The sequence below is a fragment of the Pogona vitticeps genome, chromosome 4 (genome assembly GCF_051106095.1).
Source record: "Pogona vitticeps strain Pit_001003342236 chromosome 4, PviZW2.1, whole genome shotgun sequence".
In the NCBI taxonomy this organism is placed as follows: domain Eukaryota; kingdom Metazoa; phylum Chordata; class Lepidosauria; order Squamata; family Agamidae; genus Pogona; species Pogona vitticeps.
In genome coordinates this window covers 159,857,118-159,881,613 of record NC_135786.1, presented here as the reverse complement: position 1 = coordinate 159,881,613, position 24,496 = coordinate 159,857,118, and the positions used below count along the sequence as shown (strand labels likewise).

The 24,496-nt window shown below is 41.4% G+C and overlaps 1 long non-coding RNA gene across 3 annotated transcripts; it reads right to left on the bottom strand.

Moving 5' to 3' along the window:
- Nucleotides 1-11,377: 11,377 nt before the first annotated feature.
- LOC110077110 (uncharacterized) lies at nucleotides 11,378-24,445 on the bottom strand. Of its 3 annotated transcripts, none has more exons than XR_013545190.1 (4): nucleotides 24,095-24,445; nucleotides 21,282-21,408; nucleotides 15,197-19,216; nucleotides 11,378-11,832 (listed from the first exon to the last, which is right to left on the bottom strand). It is a non-coding gene; the product is annotated as an uncharacterized LOC110077110 (long non-coding RNA). The 3 variants fall into 3 exon arrangements; XR_013545191.1 differs by lacking the exon at nucleotides 11,378-11,832 and adding an exon at nucleotides 11,858-12,153; XR_013545189.1 differs by lacking the exons at nucleotides 11,378-11,832; nucleotides 24,095-24,445 and adding an exon at nucleotides 23,909-24,088 and having other exon boundaries at nucleotides 18,240-19,216.
- Nucleotides 24,446-24,496: the final 51 nt, after the last annotated feature.

Genomic DNA, 24,496 nt, shown 5'->3' with positions numbered 1-24,496 from the left:
GGGAAGGATGTCACTGTGGGTGAGGCAGCAAAGCAGCTGCCCTGATCATGTTACTCTCTGGGCAGAGCAGCAGCAGCAAGCAGCCTGAAGGCCCAGTTCAAGACGCTGTGTTTGCATAGTGCGCCTAAATGAATAACAGCCACTCTCCAAAAAAGGAAATGGTCTTCAAGGGAACAACAAAGTCATTTCTGCACCATTTCCTCCATCCGTCAAGCTAGCTTCTTATATTCTGGCTTTAAAAAAAACAACTTATAAGCCACATGGCACCTGTACATATAGAAATCATATAGTCCTGGAATCACAGGAAGATTTTTAAAAATATCTTTGTAGATTTGGGGAATCATGGACAGGGATTTGGAAGATCCAGGCTCAGGTCCTCCCTCAGCCACAGAAGCCACTGGGCTAGCTCGGGCCAATTACTCTGTCTTGACCTGATCTACCTCACAGGGTTGTTTTGAGGATAAAGTAGGAAGGAGAGCTGTGTATGTCATCTTGAATGGAAAGATGGGGTGTAGATGTAGCGAATTAAAAAAAAAATCAAATCATCATTGTAAATCAAATCACCAGAAGCTGGTGGTGTGTCCACAAATGTGATATTGGGAAATGTGGGGAAGGTTTTTCTTTGGACATCAAATGGGCATGATGTCATTTTACACTGTATGCTAACTACATTTTTATTTTGTGTGCAAAGAATGGCTCATTGGTAAACTACTCATATAATTGTCACTTGAGATTGCTCTTGCTTCATTTTCATGTGAGATGAATCCTCTTGAGCTCAGCAGTGAGGTCTTTGTACAAACTGATCCATGCACTGCTGGGACACAGGCCTAATCCCGCAAAATTCCCAAAGGCTAGCTACCAAGTGAGTCTGTCAAAGCAAAAACAAAGAGACTTGTGGTGCCCTAGACATTAACAAATGTATTGTGGCATGAATTTTCCTGAGCCAAAGCCACTTCATCTGATGAGGCAAGAATGCTGTCCTCCGTTGGCATGGAACAGTTAGTGTACACACCAGGACAGAGAAGAAAGGCAGCAATGGGTTGGGTTGGGGATGTTTTTTCAAAGTGTGGCCAGAAGGACTTGTAATGTAAGAGACAGTTGTGTTGCATTACTATATGGAGCAGAAAAAAAGAAAAGAAAAGAGAGCAACTCAGCTGAACCAATCAAATCAAGGTGAGCACTACCTATTCCTGACAGGAGATGTCACTGGCCAAACAAGCCGAACATTGTACATTCACTTTCTAAAAGAGGAATGACAATTGTCTTTAACGAGGAACCACTCCCAGTCACAAATTAGGAACCTATATGTGATGGTTTCAAATTTGCACATAAATTCCAACTCAGCAGCATCACAGTAGAAATAATTTCCTGCTACTTGATGCAGGTTAGTTCATGGTTCCATAAAAATTAATCATGACTAACAACTTGATGGTATGCGTGCTTGCATAGGAGAAAAGTCCCACCGAGTTCAGTACAATGTTCTTCAAAGGGTCATGAATAATTGCATTTAAAATCTAAAACTGTGGTCCTGTACTCACAACAAGGCCAAAATATAGGTGGACTGCCTTCTGTGTACAAATTTCCAGACGTTTTCTGAATGGGGACTACTTTGGGTGTCATCATGATACTTGTTTGTCTGTACATGAGAACCCTTTATCTCATATACCCCAATTTCTTCCATGTTCCCAAACTCCCAAGTGGAGAAGTACTCATGTATTGTACCTATGTGCCCCTATCTCTTGTTACTAGCATTTTTGGCAAGGACAGGTTTTTCATAGTTAACTCTCCATATCACAGTCTTGAATCAAACTTCCCTTCAGCAGTTTTAGGAAAATAAAGAGACTCAGCGTTTGTCTACACAAACTAGTTGGATTGACCTGGATCGGGCTAAATAAGGTCATTAGAAATAGCAGAGGTCTTGTATGCTATTTGGTGTGATTCTCACATCCAAATGGTATATGCACCTCAAATGACTCTATATAGTCCGGTTCCTTCCTTTCTGAATTTCTCATAATGTGAGGTGGCTTCAGGAGACAACCACCTGAGGATACTAGCTTATTAAGTCTGTCTGTCTGTCTGTCTGTCTGTCTGTCTGTCTCTCTCTCTCATCATGTGATTGGCAGAAAAAGAAGTGAACCATTCTGTCTCCAAAGAGCTGATTATATCCTAATGATAGGTCTCCTGTATCAATATATTTGGTGTCAAATTACACACAGGAGATGATCTTTCTCCCCATCTTTTGCCACTTCTTAGCTACATTTTTACAGAGGATTATTATTTGGCAAAAACTGCTGGGCAATAAAATGGACCCTTGGCTTACAGAATTAATCCATTTTGGAACGGTGGCTGCAGGTCGAAAAGTCTGTAGGTCGAGTCTCCATTGACCTACAGTGCATTGAAAACTGATTAATCCATAACGGCCTTTTTTGTTCCATTTTGGAACTCGAAAAGTCTGTAAGTGGAGCCGTCTGTAAGTCAAGGGTCCACTGTACAGCGGAGAAACCATGACGGGAGGTTCCTATGTTTAAAGGCCCTTAATGACTGCTAATGCATTTATTGGTACTTCACAGATGGAGTACTCTTCTAGAGTTCTCACTATCCGTAGGACAACAAAAATTACTTCTAGCACAGGTACATTAGGTGAAAGGTCAACAAGTATAAATGACAGCCTTCTTGCCTTGGGTGATAGCAATGCAGTTCTTAGGTAGGCTTGAAAAACAAAACAAAACAAAACAAAAAAAACAATTTAAATTCCAACATTAAGGTTTGTAGGCCACACCTTGATAATAATACTTAGTGGGAAAAATTAAGGTTTTTAGGGCACACCTTGATAGTAATAATAAGTTGGAAAAAATAAGAATATTTCAAATCCCTAAACATTTTTCTGAATCATTTTTGGGATGTTTGACCACAAGACAGTTCACTCCTTTCTCCTGGTGTACGAGCTATATATTTCATGTCAAAATCATGACATCTATGAAGGAATTTAGTTGTCACAAAATAAATTTGTGCAATTATTTTTTAACAGGTACGTTTTGATATTTCCACTTGTCAGAATACTGGAATAATCAACTTCATTTTTACCTGACTCTTTTAAGATGAAGAACAAGATTTTGGACTTGAACAGGGTAAGCATTGCTCCCCCACTCAGCCACGAAAACTTCCTCAGTCACCAGCTTTGGGGGGGAGGGGGGAGCTGCTTCCTTCCAGTTGTTAATGAATACAACTCTTAGCATGCCTTATCCCTAGCCAGGGTGGCTGGAGGTGATGGAAAATTTAGTCAAACAACTTCTGGAAGGCTATGAGTTCTCCACTCTTGCTGTAAGCTAATGTAATGCAAAAGTCTATGGATAATCCTAGAGATGCCAATGGGAGGTCTTTGGTTGAAAGGTGGAATAAAAATGGGACAACCTTTTAGACAGTGCACAGCTCAGCAGTAGAGGACATATTTTACATATTTAAGATCCCAGAGGTCAGGAGTTCAGTATCTGCTGAGAGCAGGAAGGGCAGGTGCTCTCTCTGCAAGACCTTGGCGCTCTTCTCTAAGTGTAGACAATGTTGAGCTTGATAAACAAGTTGCCAAACTCATGTGCAGCCAGATCACTATCTTCTTTCATATAGAACAAAGTTATTAAATTGTTATCTCCAGATTTATAGTGAAGTTTGAGCAACGGACATTAATATAATTGTGCTTGTTGTTGTTTAGTTGTTTAGTCGTGTCCAACTCTTCGTGATCCCATGGACCAGAGCACGCGAGGCCCTCCTGTCTTCCACTGCCTCCCAGAGTTTGGTCAGATTCATGTTGGTAGCTTCAATGACACTGTCCAACCATCTTGTCCTCTGTCATCCCCTTCTCCTCTTGTCTTCCCACTTTCCCAACATCAGGGTCTTTTCCAGGGAGTCTTCTATTCTCATGAGATGGCCAAAATATTAGAGCCTCAGCTTCAGGATCTGTCCTTCCAGTGAGCACTCAAGTTTGATTTCCTTTAGAACTGATAGGTTTGTTCTCCTTGCAGTCCAGGGGACTCTCAAGAGCCTCCTCCAGCACCACAATTCAAAAGCATCAATTCTTCAGTGGGTCAGCTTTCTTTATGGTCCAGCTCTCACTTCCATACATCGCTACTGGAAAAACCATAGCTTTGACTATGTGGACCTTTGTCGGCAAGGTGATGTCTCTGCTTTTTAAGATGCTGTCGAGGTTTGTCATCGCTTTCCTCACAAGAAGCAGGCATCTTTTAATTTCGTGGCTGCTGCCACTGTCTACACTAATCATGGAGCCCAAGAAAGTAAAATCTGTCACTGCCTCCATATCTTCCCCTTCTATTTGCCAAGAGGTGATGGGACCAGTGGCCATGATCTTAGTTTTTTTGATGTTGAGCTTGAGACTGTTTTTGCACTCTCCTCTTTCACCCTCATTACGAGGTTCTTTAATTCCTCCTCACTTTCTGCCATCAGAGTGGTATCATCTGCATATCAAAGGTTGCTGATATTTCTTCTGGCAATCTTAATTCTGGCTTGGGATTCATCCAATCCTGCCTTTCGCATGATGTATTCTGCATATAGGTTAAATAAGCAGGGAGACAATATACAGCCTTGTTGTACTCCTTTCCCAATTTTGAACCAATCAGTTGTTCCATATCCAGTTCTAACTGTTGCTTCCTGTCCCACATATAGATTTCTCAGGAGATAGATAAGGTGGTCAGGCACTCCCATTTCTTTAAGAACTTGCTATAGTTTGTTGTGGTCCACACAGTAGTCAAAGGCTTATGCGTAGTCAATGAAGTAGATGTTTTTCTAGAACTCTCTGGCTTTCCCCATAATCCAGTGCATGTTAGCAATTTGGTCTCTAGTTCTTCTGCCCCTTCAAAATTTAGCTTGTATTTTTGGGAGTTCTCTGTCCACATACTGCTGAAGCCTTGTAGAATTTTGAGCATAACCTTGTTAGCATGTGAAATGAGTGCAATTGTACGGTAGTTGGAGCATTCTTTGACACTGCCCTTCTTTAGGATTGAGATGTAGACTGATCTTTTCCAATCCTCTGGCCACTGCTGAGTTTTCCAAACTTGCTGGCATATTGAGTGTAGGACCTTAACAGCATCATCTTTCAAGATTTTAAATAGTTCAGCTGGAATGCCATCACCTCCACTGGCCTTGTTGTTAGCCAGGCTTTCTAAGGCCCACTTGACTTCACTCTCCAGGATGTCTGGCTCAAGGTCAGCAACCACACTATCTGGGTTGTCCGGGACATCCAGATCTTTCTGGTATAGTCATGTATAGTCCTCTGTGTATTCCTGCCATCTCTTCTTGATGTCCCCTGCTTCTGTGAGGCCCCTATCATTTTTGTCCTTTATCATGTCCATCTTTGCACAAAATGTTCCTTTAATGTCTCTAATTTTCTTGAACAGATCTCTGGTTTTTTCCCTTCTAATCTTCTCCTCTATGTATATCTTTGCATGGTTCATTTAAGAAGGCCCTCTTGTCTCTCCTTGCTATTCTTTGGAAGTCTGCATTCAATTTTCTGTAACTTTCCCTGTCTCCCTTGCATTTTGTTTCCCTTCTCTTCTCTGCTATTTGTAAGGCCTCATTGGACAGCCACTTTACTTTCTTGCAATTCCTTTTCTTTGGGATGGTTTTTGTTGCTGCCTCCTGTACAATGTTACGAGCCTCCATTCATATTCTTCAGGCACTCTGTCCCCCAAATCTAGTTTCTTAAGTCTGTTCTTTACTTCCACTGTGTATTCATAAGGGATTTGGTTTAGATTGTACCTGACTTAGCCCAGTAATTTTTCCTACTTTCTTCAGTTTCAGCTTGAATTTTGCTATAAGAAGCAAATGATCAGAGCCACAATCAGCTCCAGGTCTTGTTTGTGCTGACTGTAGAGAGCTTCTCCATCTTTGGCTGCAGAGAACATAATCAATCTGATTTCAGTATTGGCATCTGGTGATGTCCCTGTGTAGTCACCTTTTGTGTTGTTGGAAAAGAGTGTTTGTGATGACCAGCTCGTTCTCTTGACAAAAGTCTTTTAGCCTTTTCCCCGCTTCGTTTTGAACTCCAAGGCCAGACTTACCTGTTGTTAACTGTGCTAGTACAACTTAATTCTCACAGAGGTGCAGAGTCAGCCTGTTGCTGAGGTCACCTAGGCCAGTGTCCTACGACTGCTTGTCACAGTGCTCCAGCCAGGCCCACAACTCTCTCTTTCACTCTTCCAGCTCCAACCACCTTTGGTCCTTAGCATGGCATTAGAAGCTTAGGCTGTTTCCCCTGAATGAGTGCCTCTCAGGACAAGCTAAAAAGCCAAGAGAATCAATGCCTTTATATGCTCAGTGGCTTATTCTCTGGCTGCGGAGCCATAGGTTGGGAGTTCAATTCCCCCCTGTGCCTCCTTGAGAAGGGCTGGACTTGATGATCCACAGGTTACCTTCTAACTCTGCAGTTCAAAGGTTATTGTTATTATTATGCATTCTTAGTTACAATTTGTATGTTACAGATAAAGTGTCATCACAGTTAAAATGTTACTCTTCAAGAGATGAGAGAGTTTTTTCACACCTTGGAAATCAGGCTTGCAAAGAAGGACCTTGTTTTATATATTGAAAAAGAATCAGAAAACAACAATGACTAATGTTTTAATTACATTGAGTGGGAAGCACTCATGCTGTGACAATTGCACTCAGTCACTACTTAAGAATTGCCCCATATAGGGGTAAGATATGACATGTATTTCAGTCCCTAGCATCTTCTGGGAAAGGAGTATTTGCCTTCATACATCACACCCTTCTTGAAATAATGCAGTTAATGCCCTTGCCTGCACAGGCTGGTTCTTGCAACTGACTGATGAGCCTCTGGCACAGGGCAGCATACAGAAGTTGGCTTACATCTGCAATGGCATTGCCAATGAGTGCCTAATGTTCAGAGGAAGAACCTACTCCTGGATGCCAGACAGCAAGTTTGATAGCTGGGCCCACTAGAGATGTGTGGGAAATACACAGAGGAGGAGTATCAAATGGGTAATGAACTGTCACTGCAAGCCTGCCACGTCATCCAGCACATCATGTTAGTTCCTGCCCAGCCATCATTGAACTCACCACTTGGGAGGTATGATCTGTGTGAGGTGGGAAGATGCAGCAATCAAAGGATGTGGAGGTAAAATGGATAGCATCACCTCTGATTTAAAGTGGGGCTCATATTTTCTTTTAATGCTCTTACAAACTGACTCCTTGCAGTGTCCACCCCCAAGCTCCATATACTAACAAGCATCCTATTGTGATTTTCTCCAAACAAGCTAATAGGACTCTATTATTTTTCATTATGAGAATCAAATACAAAGGATGTATTTAATGGAATAAGGCTGAGATACACGAAAGCCAGGAAAGACAAGAACATTCAAATATATGGCTGATAAAATCAATCTCTTAATAGAATCATTGAGATTGAATATACCATTTCTTTTTAAAATTCATTTTTAAATACTACTGACATTTGTGAAACTTTGATTTTCTTTTATCTATATTTCTGAAAGTGTAGTGCTAGAGCAGAGCAGAAGCATTTACTCAGTTCTGTCACTTATACAGGCAGAGCACCCTGGAAGCAAACCATCTCCTAAAGTATACAGTGGACCCTCTACTTAAGGAATTAATCCGTATTGGAATGGTGGCTGCAAGTCGAAAAGTCTGTAGGTCGAATCTCCATTGACCTACAATGCATTTGAAAACCGATTAATCCCATAACCAGCGGTTTTTATTCTATTTTTGTTCCATTTGGTTTTTTTTCTGGTCTGTAAGTCGATTCTCCGGCTGCAAGTCGAATCTAAATTTTGCAGCCAGAGGAGTCTGTAACTCGAAAAGTCTGTAAGTCGAGCCATCTGTAAGTCGAGGGTCCACTGTAGTAGCATGACAAGTAACCTTCATCCAATTCGCACCCAACAATTATTGCAACTCATCGGTTATATCTTAGCTTCATCCTGGTTTCAGCTCACTCCATGTAAGAACTCCCATATCTTCACTCTACTCAAGATCAGTTGAAGGGTAAGGCTAAAGAGGACATTTCAGCCATTAAGAAATACAGTATTAAGTTAAATGATGATCAGGGGCATATCTGTAGTGGCCCATTTATAATAATCCAAACTGCCAGATTTGTAACAATATGATCTATCTGTTATCACAATTTAACACATTTATTCAGGTGGCTGATTTTTGCTACCCAAACATCAGAGATCCAGCACATAAATTCCTCACATTTAGAACATGCCCGTCTTGGCACCAAGCTCAGTTCACTGGATTAGCCTATGGGAATCAAAGATCTACTACTTTCCATTAGGACTACCCCATCCCTACGAAGGAAAACTATCCTTTGGATCAGTGGTCCCCAAGCTTGGCCCTCCAGATGTTCTTGGACTACAACTCCCAGAAGCCTTCACCATCACCTCTGCTGGCCAGGACTTCTGGGAGCTGAAGTTCCAGAACCTCTGGAGGCCCAAAGTTGGGGACCGCTGCTTTAGATAACATGTTCTATGTTTACTACCTGAGTTATATTAAACTACAAAGACCTTCCCCTTGGACAGATCATTTTTTTAAAGACAGCAGACAGTACCTTGCAAACCAGAGGAAGGCAAGTAGAAAATCTAACCCCCTGTGCTCAAGACTCTGCTGACTTCCCTTTCATACTTTGTTGTGCTTAATGTTTAGTCTTTGGGTGTACCATCCTGTTCCAGGGACAGCCACGGAGTCTGTGGTTAGCTTGTTGTGAAGGGAAGGTATTCTGCATGTCCTCAAATGTCACTGGACTGAATCTAGTACAAACCCACCTTGAGTCCTAAAAAAAAACTCAAAGAAATAAAGAGATGGGTAAAAATACTAAAAACATCTTAAATTTCTAGACCCTTGGGTATAGCAGTGGAATGCTTATGGTGAGACCTCAAGATCTGAGAATACTCACACCAACATATTGCTAAGTGGAGAAAAGGGTCAGATTGGAAGAAACTGAGAAATTCAAAAAGTTTGAAAAACACTGATTCAATTATTTGTATGCCACCTTTCATGACACAGTATTTTACAAAGTAGAAAGCACAGCAAAACTATAAATACATTTTTCATTTTAATATAAAATAAAAAAACACTGGCAACATTTTAAACTACAGCTTTAAAAAAAGGAGAATAGACCAACATCAGCAGAAAACTAGAAGATCCTGATGTTTTAGGCCCATTCAAAAATCAGAGAGGGAGCCAGACATAATTGTCTTGGGAAGAGACTCCGTAAGAGGTTCTTGCATCCTTTACAGCAGAAGCTTCAATAGAATATACATATATATCAAAGATATACCTGTATCACCTAACTGTTAAATATCCATTGACTTTTTTTAACCAACCAACCAACCAACCAACCAAACCAACCAAACCAACCAACCAAACCAACCAACCAAACCAACCAACCAACCAACCAACCAAACCAACCAACCAACCAACCAACCAAACCAACCAACCAACCACAATCTCTGTTTTTTGATTCCATGTATAAATATTTGCCATGTTACATCTCTGTGTTATGCCTGAGGAAGTGGACTTGTCCACAAACTCTCACATTAAAATATAACAGCCTTTAAGGTTCCACGACATTTTTTGTCTTTTTCATTTGTTTTTTATTTCTATTTTTTATTTTGTTTTTACCTATAACACTTGGACAGACTAACACGGCTACCTCTTTGACATACCACAAGAATACCTCAGCTTCAATGTGAACCGGTAAAGCAGGGCTGGGCAAGTGTCATTAGTAGCCAAACACACACATGCACTAAAATGTGGTGGCACAATGCAGCTGTGTGTGTGTGTTTGTGTGTGTGTGTGTGTTTTAAAGAAGATTTTAACAAGGAGCATGAATTTTAAAGAAGATTGTATGGGGAGTATGTTCCTTGACTGGGAGCCAATTAGCACTTTCTAATAGTGCTCATTTGCCCCCAAAGTAGACTGGGTCAACCGAAGGCAAAAATACAATTGTTATTCAATTTTTCTTTTTTGTTGCTGCTCCTGCACTGCCAAATCCCAAGGGTGCAGTAATAGCAGGTGGAACCCTGGGAGGGGGGATCTCCTCCATGCAGTAATTCCATGTTACATATACTCTACCACTTATAAACAAATGAATCTCACTGTATGACTTAAAAGCAGAATATGACTTCAGACTTAAAGATTTGCATTTGATCCTTTCCCCTGCCTGAAGTTTCTTCCTCTTCCTTTTACCCTTGGACCAAATTTCCTTCCAAGCAGGTGTGAGTTGACTGATAGGTTCCAGACGCAGCACAAATATTCACCTATTGTGACACTCCATGTGAATCACTATCATCATCTTAGAAGTGCAGAGCTGGAAAGAACCCTATGGACTATTGAGTTCAGCCCCTGCCAAGGAGGCCCAGTGGGGAACAGAACTCCCACCCTGTGGCTCCATAGCCAGATATCTAAACCACTGAAATTTCCAACAATGGTAACAGCCAAAATACGTATGTGAACACATGTAATTTCAACATACATTGGAATACACTTAACAGATTTTATAAACCCATAGGATTTAAAAGGAAACCAACTCCTCCTCCACTTGGCCTTTCCTAGCCAGGACAAAAAAAAGACAGATTGTCTGAAAGTTCCTACCAGGTTGCTCAATTTTCTTCCGGGTACCTTGTTCAAAGAATGTGGTACAAGCTTTGCAACCGCTCCTGCATACACATAAATTCTGTTCCTGGCCTGCAGGAAGATTCCCACTCTGATTGTGTACAGCTGGGGAAGATTTCAGCTGCTCTATCAGGCTGGGCTTGTCGTGGGATGTGCCAGGGAATTCCAGGCAGCCCTGATCACGCACACCGGGGTGTGAAAGAAATTTCAGCAGGAGAGGAAGATAATGTGGGATGCCTCTTTGTAAGATATCCATGTGTGCATATAAATTGTTTTGTAAACAATCAAGCTCCCCCCCCAGTCTTTTCCCTTCAAACTTGTTTTTATTCTTGCTTTGTAAAATGAGTGCCTCAGAACCCAAGGCAGACACTCTGATTTGTCTTAATGATGAACCTCAGTTTCTGCTTACTTGAGTGGGGAAAGACAGTTTCATATACCCAATTTAAGAACGTTCTGCATGACAGCTTTAATTAAATGGGCAGCTGATCACCCATAATCCTTTGATAATGCTGGAAACCAACTGTTGCCAAACTCCCTACCCATATGAGATGAAAAGGATATAGCAATATGCAATTTGCTGCCAACAAGTATACACAAGGAAGTAGGCAATCCCACCCACCCCCCTCTTCAACCATACAAAGGTAAGTGCTTCCAGCATGGCAGTGATGTAAGTACGTTGGAAAAACCTTAAGTTACAGAGCACTCTAGAAGACAAACACACGGGTTGTCATATAAGCCTTTTTGGATCCACTTTATCAGATGCACAAAATGCAAGAAATAGAAGCTAAATGTGAAACAGGATTATTCAGAGCACAGGTGAATACAGAAGCTGATCAGTTCCAAACAAAATATACTGATAGTAAATCAACTTAACATACACTGGCTAATAATGTCTGACAAAGTTCTTGTTACCATTAGGGAAGGTAATACAATGAGTCAACTTACCACACAATTAATGCACACCACAGCAAGATCAACAAAGCCACTAAGTACCATACTCCAACCCTACCACACAATTCTGGAGAGGACTAGGAGCTGTACAGCTCCATTGGCTCAATTTAAATCTATTCCTGGTTCTCATTTTCATGTCCAGCATCAAAAAACTGAAAAGATCTTATTGAAAAGATACGGGAAATAGCTGAAATGAATATCTTATCAGAAGTCATGAAAGATCAACCCCTGCAAAAGACAATAGAAAGATGGGACTTATTTAATAAATGGACTGAATCAACAGGCAGTAGCTGAACATATATATTGAAATGAGAACTTTATATACAAGGCAGAAAAGAGTAAATAGAATGATTCAAAATTTGATATGGCAATAGGTATAGATTGGATATTAGTATGTCATTGTCTCCCCTCTTCCTCACAAATCCCAACTCCCTTTTCCCTTTGTCACCCCTTATGTTAAAAATTTTTTTAAAAATCTGAAAAAAAAAAAGAAACTGAAAAGTCCCTGTCTTGTAAGGACTACTGTGTTCCAAGCAGCTTCTTTGCAACCTAATGTCATAAGGAAGATGAAACTATGTCATTTTGTTTTCTGCAAAATAACGAAGCAAAATCAATGTGATGCTTTCTGTTTGTTACATGTTCCTGGTTTCCTGGAGTGAAAGAACCACTTTTTCTGTAGCTCAGTTTTATAATAACATGGACAGCTTTTCCCAGCTATCTCACTGACACAATTTATAGCCAGGACACATGGCTTGGTGAGATGAGGAAAAGCAACATTTACTACACTGACTTGGCTGGTACCGCCTTCTGGATCGTCCAATGGTCCTTTGACCATTTTGATATGTACTTTTTTAGCAGAACTTTATAGAAGCTTTGCCTAAAAACAGTCCTAACGAAAAGCTGCTCAATTTGCCCCAGATGTAATCTTCCAGAGAAATTTATCACAGTAACCAATGCCTACTACAACTACCACTTGGTGGGAACAAGTGAAGGTTACTAGTTTCCAGTCTCTTGTGGATAATGTGACTGGGAAAATGCTTTAGAAATCTGCATTTGAAGAAAAAAGAGGAAGTGAAAGGTTAAGTATGCTCCAATGATTTGCATGATCCCTCCTCTAAATGTCTCTGTAGAAATACAGAAATTGATTAAATTAATCAGTTAGTCTTTTCAGAGGTGTGTGTATCCCTCTTTCTCCCCAACCCAACAATCTCCCCACAGGGGAGAACTATTGTATTATGGGATTTGCAGTCCATCTGAAAAAAAAAGCTTAATTGAGGAAGACAGCTCCAAAGTGACAAAAAGAGCACTTCTGAAGGAGCCAACAACAAATGTGTTATTAGGGGGGTCTGTGGTCACAATCTGTGTGTGTTTAGTCGTTTAGTCGTGTCCGACTCTTCGTGACCCCATGGACCAGAGCACACCAGGCCCTCGTATCTTCCACTGCCTCCCGGAGTTGTGTCAAATTCATGTTGGTTGCCTCACAGACACTGTCCGGCCATCTCATCCTCGGTCGTCCCCTTCTCCTCTTGCCGTCACACCTTCCTAACATCAAGGTTTTTTCCAAGGAGTCTTTTCTTCTCATGAGATGGCCAAAGTACTGGAGCCTCAGCTTCAGGATCTGTCCTTCCAGTGAGCACTCAGGGTTGATTTCCTTTAGAACTGATAGGTTTGTTCTCCTTGCAGTCCAGGGGATTCTCAAGAGCCTCCTCCAGCACCACAATTCAAAGGCATCAATTCTTCGGCGGTCTGCTTGCTTTATGGTCCAGCTCTCACTTCCATACATCACAACAGGAAAAACCATAGCTTTGACTATTTGGACTTTTGTTGGCAAGGTGATGTCTCTGCTTTTTAAGATGCTGTCAAGATTTGTCATCGCTTTCCTCCCAAGAAGCAGGTGTCTTTTAATTTCGTGGCTGCCTTCTCCATCTGCAGTGATCATGGAGCCCAGGAAGATAAAATCTGTCACTGCCTCCATGTCTTCCCCTTCTATTTCCCAGGAGGTGATGGGACCAGTGGCCATTATCTTAGTTTTTTTGATGTTGAGTTTCAGACCTTTTTTTGCACTCTCCTCTTTCATTCTCATTACAAGGTTCTTTAATTCCTCCTCACTTTCTGCCATCAGAGTGGTATCATCTGCATATCAGAGGTTGTTGATATTTCTTCTGGCAATCTTAATTCCGGCTTGGGTTTCATCCAGTCCAGCCTTCCGCATGATGTATTCTGCATATAAGTTAAATAAGCAGGGGGACAATATACAGCCTTGTCGTACTCCTTTCCCAATTTTGAACCACTCAGTTGTTCCATGACCAGTTCTAACTGTTGCTTCCTGTCCCACATATAGGTTTCTCAGGAGACAGATAAGGTGGTCAGGCACTCCCATTTCTTTAAGAACTTGGCACAGTTTGCTGTGGTCCACACAGTCAAAGGCTTTTGCATAGTCAATGAAGCAGAGGTAGATATTTTTCTGGAACTCTCTGGCTTTCTCCATAATCCAGCACAAGTTAGCAATTTGGTCTCTAGTTCCTCTGCCTCTTCGGAATCCAGCTTGTACTTCTGGGAGTTCTTGCTCCACATACTGCTGAAGCCTACCTTGTAGGATTTTGAGCATAACCTTGCTAGCGTGTGAAATGAGTGCAATTGTACGGTAGTTGGAGCATTCTTTGGCACTGCCTTTCTTTGGGATTGGGATGTAGACTGATCTTTTCCAATCCTCTGGCCACTGTTGGGTTTTCCAAACTTGCTGGCATATTGAATGTAGCACAATCTACATGCCATCATTTTTTTAAATTTTATTATACAGTACTGTTCTTATTCTATTTTTATTGTTAGCTACCCAGAGTAGACATGTGCCTAGATGGGCGGGGTATAAGTTCAATAAATAAATAAATAATCATCTATAAACACCACTGTTTTATTTTAATTAATGAATTAATAGTGCTAATTCAATGGATTAAATGTTTTCAGGTTTAAATGTTAGCAACAACAAATATATGCTACGATTTTTAACAGTTAACATCAACAAATTAATTTTTAGACCTAACATCCCAAGCTGCAGGAATCAGTGCCTGCAATCTGCTTATTCTCTCTCTCTAAATGGTCTGTACAAGGTTCATCTTAAATGTATTGGTTATTAGCTGTACTGATATCCTAAATTATCCTGCAATGAGCTCCGAGTAACATATCAGTTCTTTTCCTGCCTAATTTATTTTCACAACATTTCTGTGAGATAGGTCAGGCTGAAATAAGTATGACCAGCTGTGAGGGTCTTTAGCAACCACCTCCCCTCTCGGGCCACCTTTCTCCGCAGAATCATGAAGTGAGACTTCCAATTTTTGGTTAACAGATTTATTTAACATAGGAGAAAGGGGTTCAACTCAACTTTAACTGTTCCAACCGTATTAACATATTTGCCCGGCTGTAACTCTGGCGTTTTAACCATTCCAACATCCCCTTGTCACGGGGGGGGGGGAACCACCCCACTAGGGGTAAGAGTGCACTGGATGAGAACAGCTTGACCAATCCCAGCAACTCCTCCTTCTGAATTACTCAGAGTACTACATCCAACCTCCACTCTCCTCCTAAACCTTCCGACCTGGATCCTGGTGTTTCTTGGGAGAGAATGGCCTCATCCCAGGACTGATCCCCTGGTAAGTTGGCCATGTTTAGTTCTCCCTATTCCATGCCTCTGTTTCACACTCCTTTTTCCTCACTGGCAGTCTCTCCATAGTACGGGGGTTTCTTTTCTTCTTCTTCTTTTTAACTATAACATAGACATAAAATACATAAACCAAAATACAAATTAACTGTGTTCCCCACCACCACAGTCAGGACCTCTTGAAATAATCATCTTCTTGCTCCATCTAGTGTTGCCTCGCTTAACGAGAGCACTGTTTAATGACGAATCCACATAGCGACGTGGTTTTTGCGATCGCTGATTCGATCACATTGCGATGTCTTAATAGGCAAAATATCGCATTGCGATGATCGGTAAGCGTTTCGCTTACCGATCTTCGCATTGCGATGTTTTGGGAACAGCTGATCGGTGGTTCCAAAATGGCAGCCGGGTCAACAAAATGGCCACCCGCAGTGTTTTCGTGCCCTGCCCTCGCTTACCGGGTGGCAAAAATGGCGGCCGGATGGAGGATTCCCCGCATAGCGGTGAGTTTTTCCCCAATAGGAACGCATTAAACGGAGTTTAATGCGTTCCTATGGGGTTCCCTCCCCACATAGTGACGAATCCGGATAGCGACGTTAATCCTGGAATGGATTAACGTCGCTATTCGGGGCACCACTGTATATTCGTCTTCTTCTATTATTGTCCTCTTCTCCAGAACTGCATTGATTCTTGATTTGGAGCTTTCCCTTTTCCTCTTGCTAACACATATTCCAAAAATCTGCCCCATATATCATAAAAATTATTCTTTTTCAACTCTCCTTTCTTAACCTTTACATTACAAGTTAGCTTATCATTTATAGCTATATTCCATATTTCATCATACCATTCATCCATTCGAAATTCAGATTTTGATTTCCATTGCCTAGCTATTATTAATATAGCTGCTGTTAATAAATTGGTAATCAATTCTTTAGTCATCTTATCATATTCCACATTCTCAAATGTTGATAACAAAGCTATCTCATGAATAAATTAAAAATTAAATCTTTTTCACATATGTCATTTAATTCTTTAAAGATTAGTTTCCAAAATCTTTGTACTTTCTCACATTTCCACCACATATGAAAGTATGTACCAATTTCCTTCTCACATTTCCAACAGCCATTCAGACAACGAGCGTTAATTTTATTTAATTTTGTCAGTGTTAAATACCATCTTAATGGGATGGAGGTTCCTGTACAGGTCGGCTGCTCTTTCTCTGCCACCTCCCTTGACACTCTGAACTGGACCCACTCTCCAGTCTAAGGATCTTCCTTTACTATCTCCACCCAATCACTTTCTGCTGCTTCTCTTTATCTGTCTCTTCTAGCCAAGATCCTTCTACTCCTTCCTCAGTGACCACCTCAGCTTTATACTCCTTCTTTCCCACCAATCCCTCCTCTGTTAATGGTCCTTTCTTTCCCGCCCACCCCACCCCCACCCACTGTTAACCCCTCCAGGTCCATTATCAGATCTTTTGGTCCCTGTGTTTCCTTACGCCTTTGTCAGGTCCAAGTGGGTGAGGGAAAGGCACACCACTAAGAAGGGTCTCCTGCTCATCCTCTTTCTCACACTGGCCCAAAGTTGTTCAGCACATTTCATGGTTCAGTGGAAACCAGAATTTGCATTTCTGAGGACTGTCCAGTGCTCTAACCAATTTATTATACCGGATGTACTATTTTGCTCTCTCGATTTTTACAGAATGTTTAAAGGACTTAGGCCTTCGCCAACTCAATGTAAAAGTTATTTGACAAAATAATCAGATAAAACCTGTGCATGGCCATAGGACCACAAATCTAATCTCATGCTTGAATTGCAGTATTATTCCATTTTCTCTTTCTCTACCCTGCAATTTCCTGCAGAAGTCCAAGTTGTGCACTCACTAATAAATAAATAAATAAATAAATAAATAAATAAATAAATAAATAAATAAATAAATAAATAAATAAATAAATAAATAAATAAATAAAACTGTGGAGGATCTGATCCATCCTTAGCTGGCAGATGTGTTCCATTTTTTTTGGCAATGTAATTTTTGTAGTTACTATCCTAGGATAAAAAAATATGATTCACAATCAGGATTGGTATACCCATAATGGCAACATCCCTATCATACATGTGTTGTCTTTCTTACTGAGTTTGGCAGGACGTACCTTTACGCACACAAGCAATTTTAAGGCTGCAGCCTTTGATTTCTTTTAATTCAGAATGAACTGCATTTATTATACAGTATTTAGAAATATATATATATAGCTTCATTCACTTGAACGTTTACATGTTCACGTGCAATACTCTGAACAAGGTTCCCTCTAAGGAGCGCGTCTGCATGTGCGCAACTCTGTCCCCTTCCATGCAGCCTTCCTCCTCCTCTTGTGCACAGCTGTTTTCAGCCCCTTTGGTTCCAGTTGCAACGGAACTCCACGTGCAGACGGGCAAAGTCACACACATAGGGGGCAGAGCCTCACCTAGTGGGGCTGAAAATCAGAGGGAACATTGACACAATATTTCTTGCTCCACTGCCATAGGAAACAAATGTTAAGGATACACCATAAAATTTGAAAGAGTCATAGAATAATGGATTTGGAAGAGGCTTATAAGGCCATTGAGTTCACCCTCTTCCTCAGTGTAGGAATCCACATTAAAGTATATATATTCAGGATGTAAACTACTATGAAGAAGATTGCTTATCAGTTTAAAGCAGGGAGTGGGTGGGGGACTGTGACCCTCTAGATACTTTTGGTTACAACTCCCATAACCTCTCATCAGTGGCAAGGGCTAACAGGAGTTGTAGTCTTCCATCAGGAGGTCCCCACATTTGAAGTTGCTGTGAATAGATTTCTAATTATTCTGGTTTCTTAAACTGTGTAAATCCAGAAAAGTGACAGCAAGATCTCTGAAGTGCTGTCTTTTATAGCTGCAATCTGCCAAGTGTTATCAAATAAGAACAGGGAAAGAAGGGAAGTACAGGGGGCACCAGGCAAAGATTTATAACATATTTATTTGATTTTCCCAGAAAAACAACACAATGTGGCTCACAACATGATTAAAAACTAGGCTTTTTAATTTAAAAAAAACCCACAGTAAATTATAAGATTCAAATAGTTTAAAAGGTTGACATATTAAAACAGTTGAGCTAAAATAGTTTTGAAGTACATAAGTAAAAAACAATAATAATTAAAAAGTAAGAAGCATTGTACACCCATTCAAAGCCCTGTCCTTAGCAGCCAGTGTGTTGTTGAAGTTCTGCCAGATTAGGAAGGTCTTTGCCTGCTGGCAGAAGAACAACAGGGAGCTGCTGTCTTGTGCTTATGTAGTAACTCACTGTCAAAAATATAGCACATTAATAAAAAGCAATCACATAAACTACAGATTGTTTCTCCACCTTCAGCGTGCTCTTCTGCTTGATTTGTTTTTCAGAGGCATATTTATTATGAAATAATCTGATCTTGTTGTCTCTTTACACTGTTCTTCAGGGCCTTGAGAATTAACACCTCCAAAAGTCTCTTCCACATGGTGGTGCTCCAATCAGCACTAATAATTTTTAAAAGCTGTTTTGCATATGATTCAAGCTAATCAGGAAGAGCAACCCTCTGGAGGAAAAGAGCTCTAAGCTGGTGTGGCAAACTCCAAGAAAGGCTCTCTGTTACACTATGACTTGGAACACATAATCCTTGGGTGTCCTGTAACCCCAAATAATGCAGATTTACTTAGAAATTATATTCACTGTGTTCAATTATACTTACTCTCAAGTTCTGTATGCAGAAGACTGCCATTTCAACAAAGTGCAATGGAACTGGGAGACACCAATGGTAATAAAGGCTAATGGTGCCCCAATAGAGAAATCGTGTTGTACTAAATCAGCGTCATGTCTTTCCAGATGTTGGTAGAGGATCAGCCCTGAAGACTTCCATATCTTCCAATTTTGTGGTGACAGTAACTGTATCCATGACTTAGTACCTTCAAAGGACAGACCAAAATAACCATTAACAGAGGTCAGTTAATGCCTTTAATCTTATCTACACCTGAGATGTCTATGGTGTATGTAGATGTCTACATAAGGTACAAATACATCTTCAACAGAGTATGTGCAGTCCAATCCACATCTGCTCAGAAAGAAGCCTTATTCTATTCAGTTGGGCTTATCTCCCAGGATATGAGGGCAAAACTTCTCTCATATTATGTTTCCATGGACAAATGCTGTTCACTTAACAATTAAATGCAGAGGAAAACACAAACACTCGCTGCAGGTCTGACAGCCAATACAGTTTTTACATTTTTACAGCACATCAATTTAAACAAATCTGATTCAAGCTTCAAATGACAGAATAGTTCTAAGTATAATCTTATTCTCTATTTATTTGGAGGGAAAAGTTTTTGTAACCAGGCTTAGAATCATCCTTAGTAACTCAGATTCCAGCTATACTTTGTCTAAAAGAGGACAGATTAATTCTATCATTTGAGAATGATATGAACCCGGTAGATATGTAACCCAACGTTGCAAGTCGTAAGATTAACACTTAAAATAATTTTATTTCTTAAAACAAGAGATTTGCAATCTTTTTTGCTAGGCCATGTATCTGGAAACGTCTGCCATCCAGAGGGTAGTCACATTGCGTCTGTTGCATCAGTAACAAGGAGTTCTGTGGCACCATAAAGGCAAACAGGTATCATTCAACACAAGCATTCCTGGACTTCACCCTGTAGCTTCAGATGCAGTTGTGTGAGCTAAAGTCCATGAAAACAAGTGTTGTATAAAATTCACTAGGCTTGAATGTGCTACAGTTGTGTTGTCATTGCTATTTCTCTGCTACTGTGGGAGAACTCAGCTCAGCTGAGGTTTGATTAGAGACAAAAGAAAGAACTAAAATATTTATATTAAAAGTCTGGATGCCATTATTTATTCAGTTTGTAGGCAAATAAGGAAGTGGCCTGGTGGATCACACGGGAGGTCTGTTTAGTCCAAGATTCTTTATGCACAGTGACCAGCCAGATCCCCTAAGAGAAACACACAAGCAGGATATGAGGGCAGCAGCACCTGCCTTTTCTAGCTCCTCAGCAGCCGATACCCAGAGGTATCCTTACACTGGTATAAGAGGCAATGTGTAGCCATCATGTCCAGTAGTCAGCAAAAGTTTTATCTTTCACAGTTTCATTTCCTTTTACTGCTGTCCAAGTCAGTGGCCAGCACATTTTGCACAAACAAATTCCACAGGCCAACCACCACACACTGAGTGAATTTATTTCCTCTCATGTGCTCCAATTCTCCCATCCTGGGTTCTAGTGTTATGAGAAATGGAAGGAAAAATGTCTCCATTCTGCACCCTCAGTAACTTTATTCATCTGTATAATCTACCTACCATTTGCTCTTTCTCAGCTAAAAAGCCCCAAATATTCTACTATTTCTTTTAATGGGGTTACCACACAATCTTCTTCTAAACTTGGTTGCTCTCCCACTTTATTTTCCACCATTTCTAGTTGGCATCCAATACATTCCTGCTTCACACGCTACAGGTACAGCTCTGAACATGTGCTGAGTGTTTGTCCCTCCCAGGAATATAATCAAAACCATTTCTACTGTTGGCTTTTGAATTGAGTACCTCACTTCTGGGAATCTCCTACTTTAGAAGAAAAAGAAATAGAGAAATTAAGCACCACTGATATGAAACACAGGCCCTCAGAGACAAGCAGAACATAAAGCTGTTGGATTACAGACTCCGAGCCAAGATCACCAATGGCGAGGAATAAGAGGAGTTGCACTAAAACACTGAAGGGCTACACTTTGGCCACCCGTAATCCAGGTAAATGCAAAAAGGTAGAAGTCTGGAAATTAACAGCTGATTTGGGGTATCTGAGAATCTTGCAGAATTCATTCATGAAGAAAAGTAACCATACATGTTAGCATTATTATGTGGAGGGAAAGTATCCATAAGGACTTGCCATCAATGATGGAATACACTGGGCTGGGCATCTCACTGTACTTTAGAGGGACATAGTAAACCATTATATATTGAGACAGACTGACCTAGAATTGACCATTCTGATTGGCAGCAGTTCTTCAGTGTTTCAAAGCAGAATCCTCTCCCAGCCCTATCTGGAGATCCTTGGTATTTCCTAGAGGTGTCCCATCCAAGCACTGCCCAAGCACATCCCTGAATAGTTTCCAAAATAAAATGAGATTATGGAAATTTTCCTTGCCATTGTAGCTGGGTACAATAATATACAGTCAACTCAAGAAGCTGAGTGTTGATGATAATTTTATGGTGGGGGCAAAACAGGCAACTTAAAAGAATATTAGTACATAACTAGGAAGTGCTCTATATATGAAGTATATCTGCTTGCAGAGTTTTTTTTAAAAAAAGCTGCCAGGAACATAATGCTTAATCAATTTATTTGCAATTGCTTCTAAAGTTGATGACTGTTTCAATCAATATATTCTGTTTTCAATTATCATTTCCTTTCCTCATTTAACAGTTTTGAACCACATTTTCAGAGGTAAGAACATGGGATAGAAATTAAATCAATAAATAGCCCCTAAAGCTATTTAGCCACCCTGGGCCTTCTTCTTCTTTTTTTTAAGTAAAGCTGGATAAAAATATTTTAAATAAATAAATGAAGCTACACGCTTCATTATCTAACTGCTGGACAGCTCAGTGGATTAAGGCATCTGACTGTGGAACCAGAGGTTGGGAGTTCAACTCCCTATTGTCCCTCCTTGACAGGGGCTGGACTTGATGATTCATAGGGTCCCTTTGAGCTCTGCAGTTCTAAGATCTAAGATTGGGACTGAAAAAAGCACTTGACAAGAGTTGAATCAACAGGGGGAAAAATGAGGAGCAGGAAAGAGACTAAGAAATCTGAAACTGGACAAACTAGACCCCTGTCCTGGTGTTCAGTTTGTATGCAGAGGGACTAGAAGGCTGATGATGAAGAGGTGACACATATAAGCTTGTCACTCTGTGTCTTAGGCCACCTCTTCCTCTTTCCACCCTTGCCAAGTTGAGTAGCAAGGCCTCAACAGGCGTTCTATTAGGACTCAACTGAATGTGAGTAGATCTGTCCACAAACTCTGATAGGAGGAGCACCCCTTGTATTCAGACCAAGGCAAGCAGAAGCCTTCATCAGAAATTGAAATCAACACAGCAGGATCTAGGGAAAGGACAGAGATGTTGCAAGGGATGGGTGGAGCTTCTAAGTAGCTCACAAATCTTTTAGCATCTACATGTATAAAACTTATGTGAATCTACCAAGGAAGTTCATGGCTAAGAACAACCTGAGGCATGGAACGATTGGGTGGTGACAGAGAAAAACAATCCATATGGTTATAAAAATGAGTCAAGAACTTGACAAGCTAAAGTAAGTGGAAGGCAGAATGAATGCTATGATGTTAAAAAAAATTGTACCTCCTTTATACAGTGTCATTTCAGAAAGGCAATAAACAGGAAAAAGAACCTTTTCCTCATGCCCTGAATAGTTATATAACTAAAAAAAATGCTCAGGTTTATGGCTTATAGTCTTCTCACATTATATCAACAGTAGACTGAGATTTTTTAAAAAGATGAAACGGGATGGGAAAGGGATGGGAAAGTATTGCAACATTTTGTTGTCTCTCCCCAAGATGTACAGCTTTGTGTGATAACACAAGGAGCAAATAATCACATGAATAGTATTTATGTCCTCAGTGCAAGAACTACACTATATGTCCTTAGGGTGGCAGATGTCAAAAGGGTGAGGCTCCTGCACCTTAAGTAGCCATGTAGAGGAGCACACCTGAGAAGGTCTGGCTTGTGATACAAACAGCACTTGCTGTCACTGCCTTTTCTGCTCAACTATCAAAGGTGCCACATAGTTCTTCTACACTTAGCCAAGCCACATTACCTCACTCACGGAAGTGAGAGCCCACCCCGATTAGGATGCTACTACTGATCATCTAACATGATCCAAGTTACTACAATGTACCAAAATGACAACAAGAATTAGAAATAAACAGAAAAACCAACAACTTGTCCACATGATCTCATCCACAGACGATGTATCAAGAGATTATACATAAAAATGCATATAGTTATGTATCTCTGTGTGTATAAAGATGTTTGCATTAGTATTCTCAAGAAATTAAGTATTATACAATAGTTATTATATTCTATCCTGCCTTTAAAAAACAAACTAGGAACAATTACCCATCTTTCAGATGAAGCACACTAATACATTTTAGATCTCCTATTTCCATTTTAATGTATTCTCGAAGGCTTTCACAGCCGGGATCTGATGGCTGTTGTGGGTTTTTCGGGCTCTTTGTGCAAAAAGCCCCAAAAACCCACAACGACCCTATTTCCATTTTCTTTGGCAAACCAGCACAAGCAGAAATATTAAAGGATGAGACTACAAAGTAACAGAGAAGCTAGGCGGGCACTACAAAATACAGTACTGTAACTCGGTGCCTTCACCCCCCCCCCCCGACACGCATAGATTCAGCCCAATTCTCCAGCCGAGAGCCTTGTCTAAGGGAGCAGACACACGTATCACTTGTCATACAATTTGCTCTGCAAGTTCGCGTGCCATTCGTTCGCCAACAATTCCGCGGCAGAGGGATCTGTTCAACAGGGAAAGCTCTCCTTGGGAGTTAACGTCGCTCTGCTCCCGAAACCACACCTGTTGGTCTGCCGAGTTTCAAGCCATGACGTAAAAAGGTCCACGGAGAGCCCTGTCAGCCCCAGAAGGAGCCAAACCGGCGCGAGGGGAGGACGCTTTCGGCTGCCTTGTCTCCCTCCCGACAGTCCGTCCAGACGAGGGAAGCCTTCCCTCCGGTGCCCAAAGCCGGCGGCGAATGTTTCTTACCGGGCGCCTTCGTCAGGGTGGGCAAGTGGGGCTCCTCCTGCTCCGGTGGCCGGCCCGGAGGCGAGGTCAAAGGGGAAAAAAGTGGACTCCTCTGAGCAGCTGCCGCTTCTGCCTGCGCCGCCTGCCCTGCAGGCTTAGCCGGGGGGGGCGCCTTGGGCGCCCGCCGCCCCCTTGCCGTCAAGCAGCCTCCCTCTCTCTGTCTCTCCGTGGGTGAAAGCGAGGGAGGCAGCGAGGGGGAGCTCGGTCCTGAGGGGCGCTGGTGAGCGCCGCCGCCGCCGCCCACCTGCAAGAGGCGAAAGCAAGCAGGGCCTCTGCGGCTAAGCCGCTCCTTGCGCACAGCTCGAGCCCCGGCGCGCCTCCCGAGACGACGAGGCGGGAGGGCCGCGAGAGATCCCAGGGCAC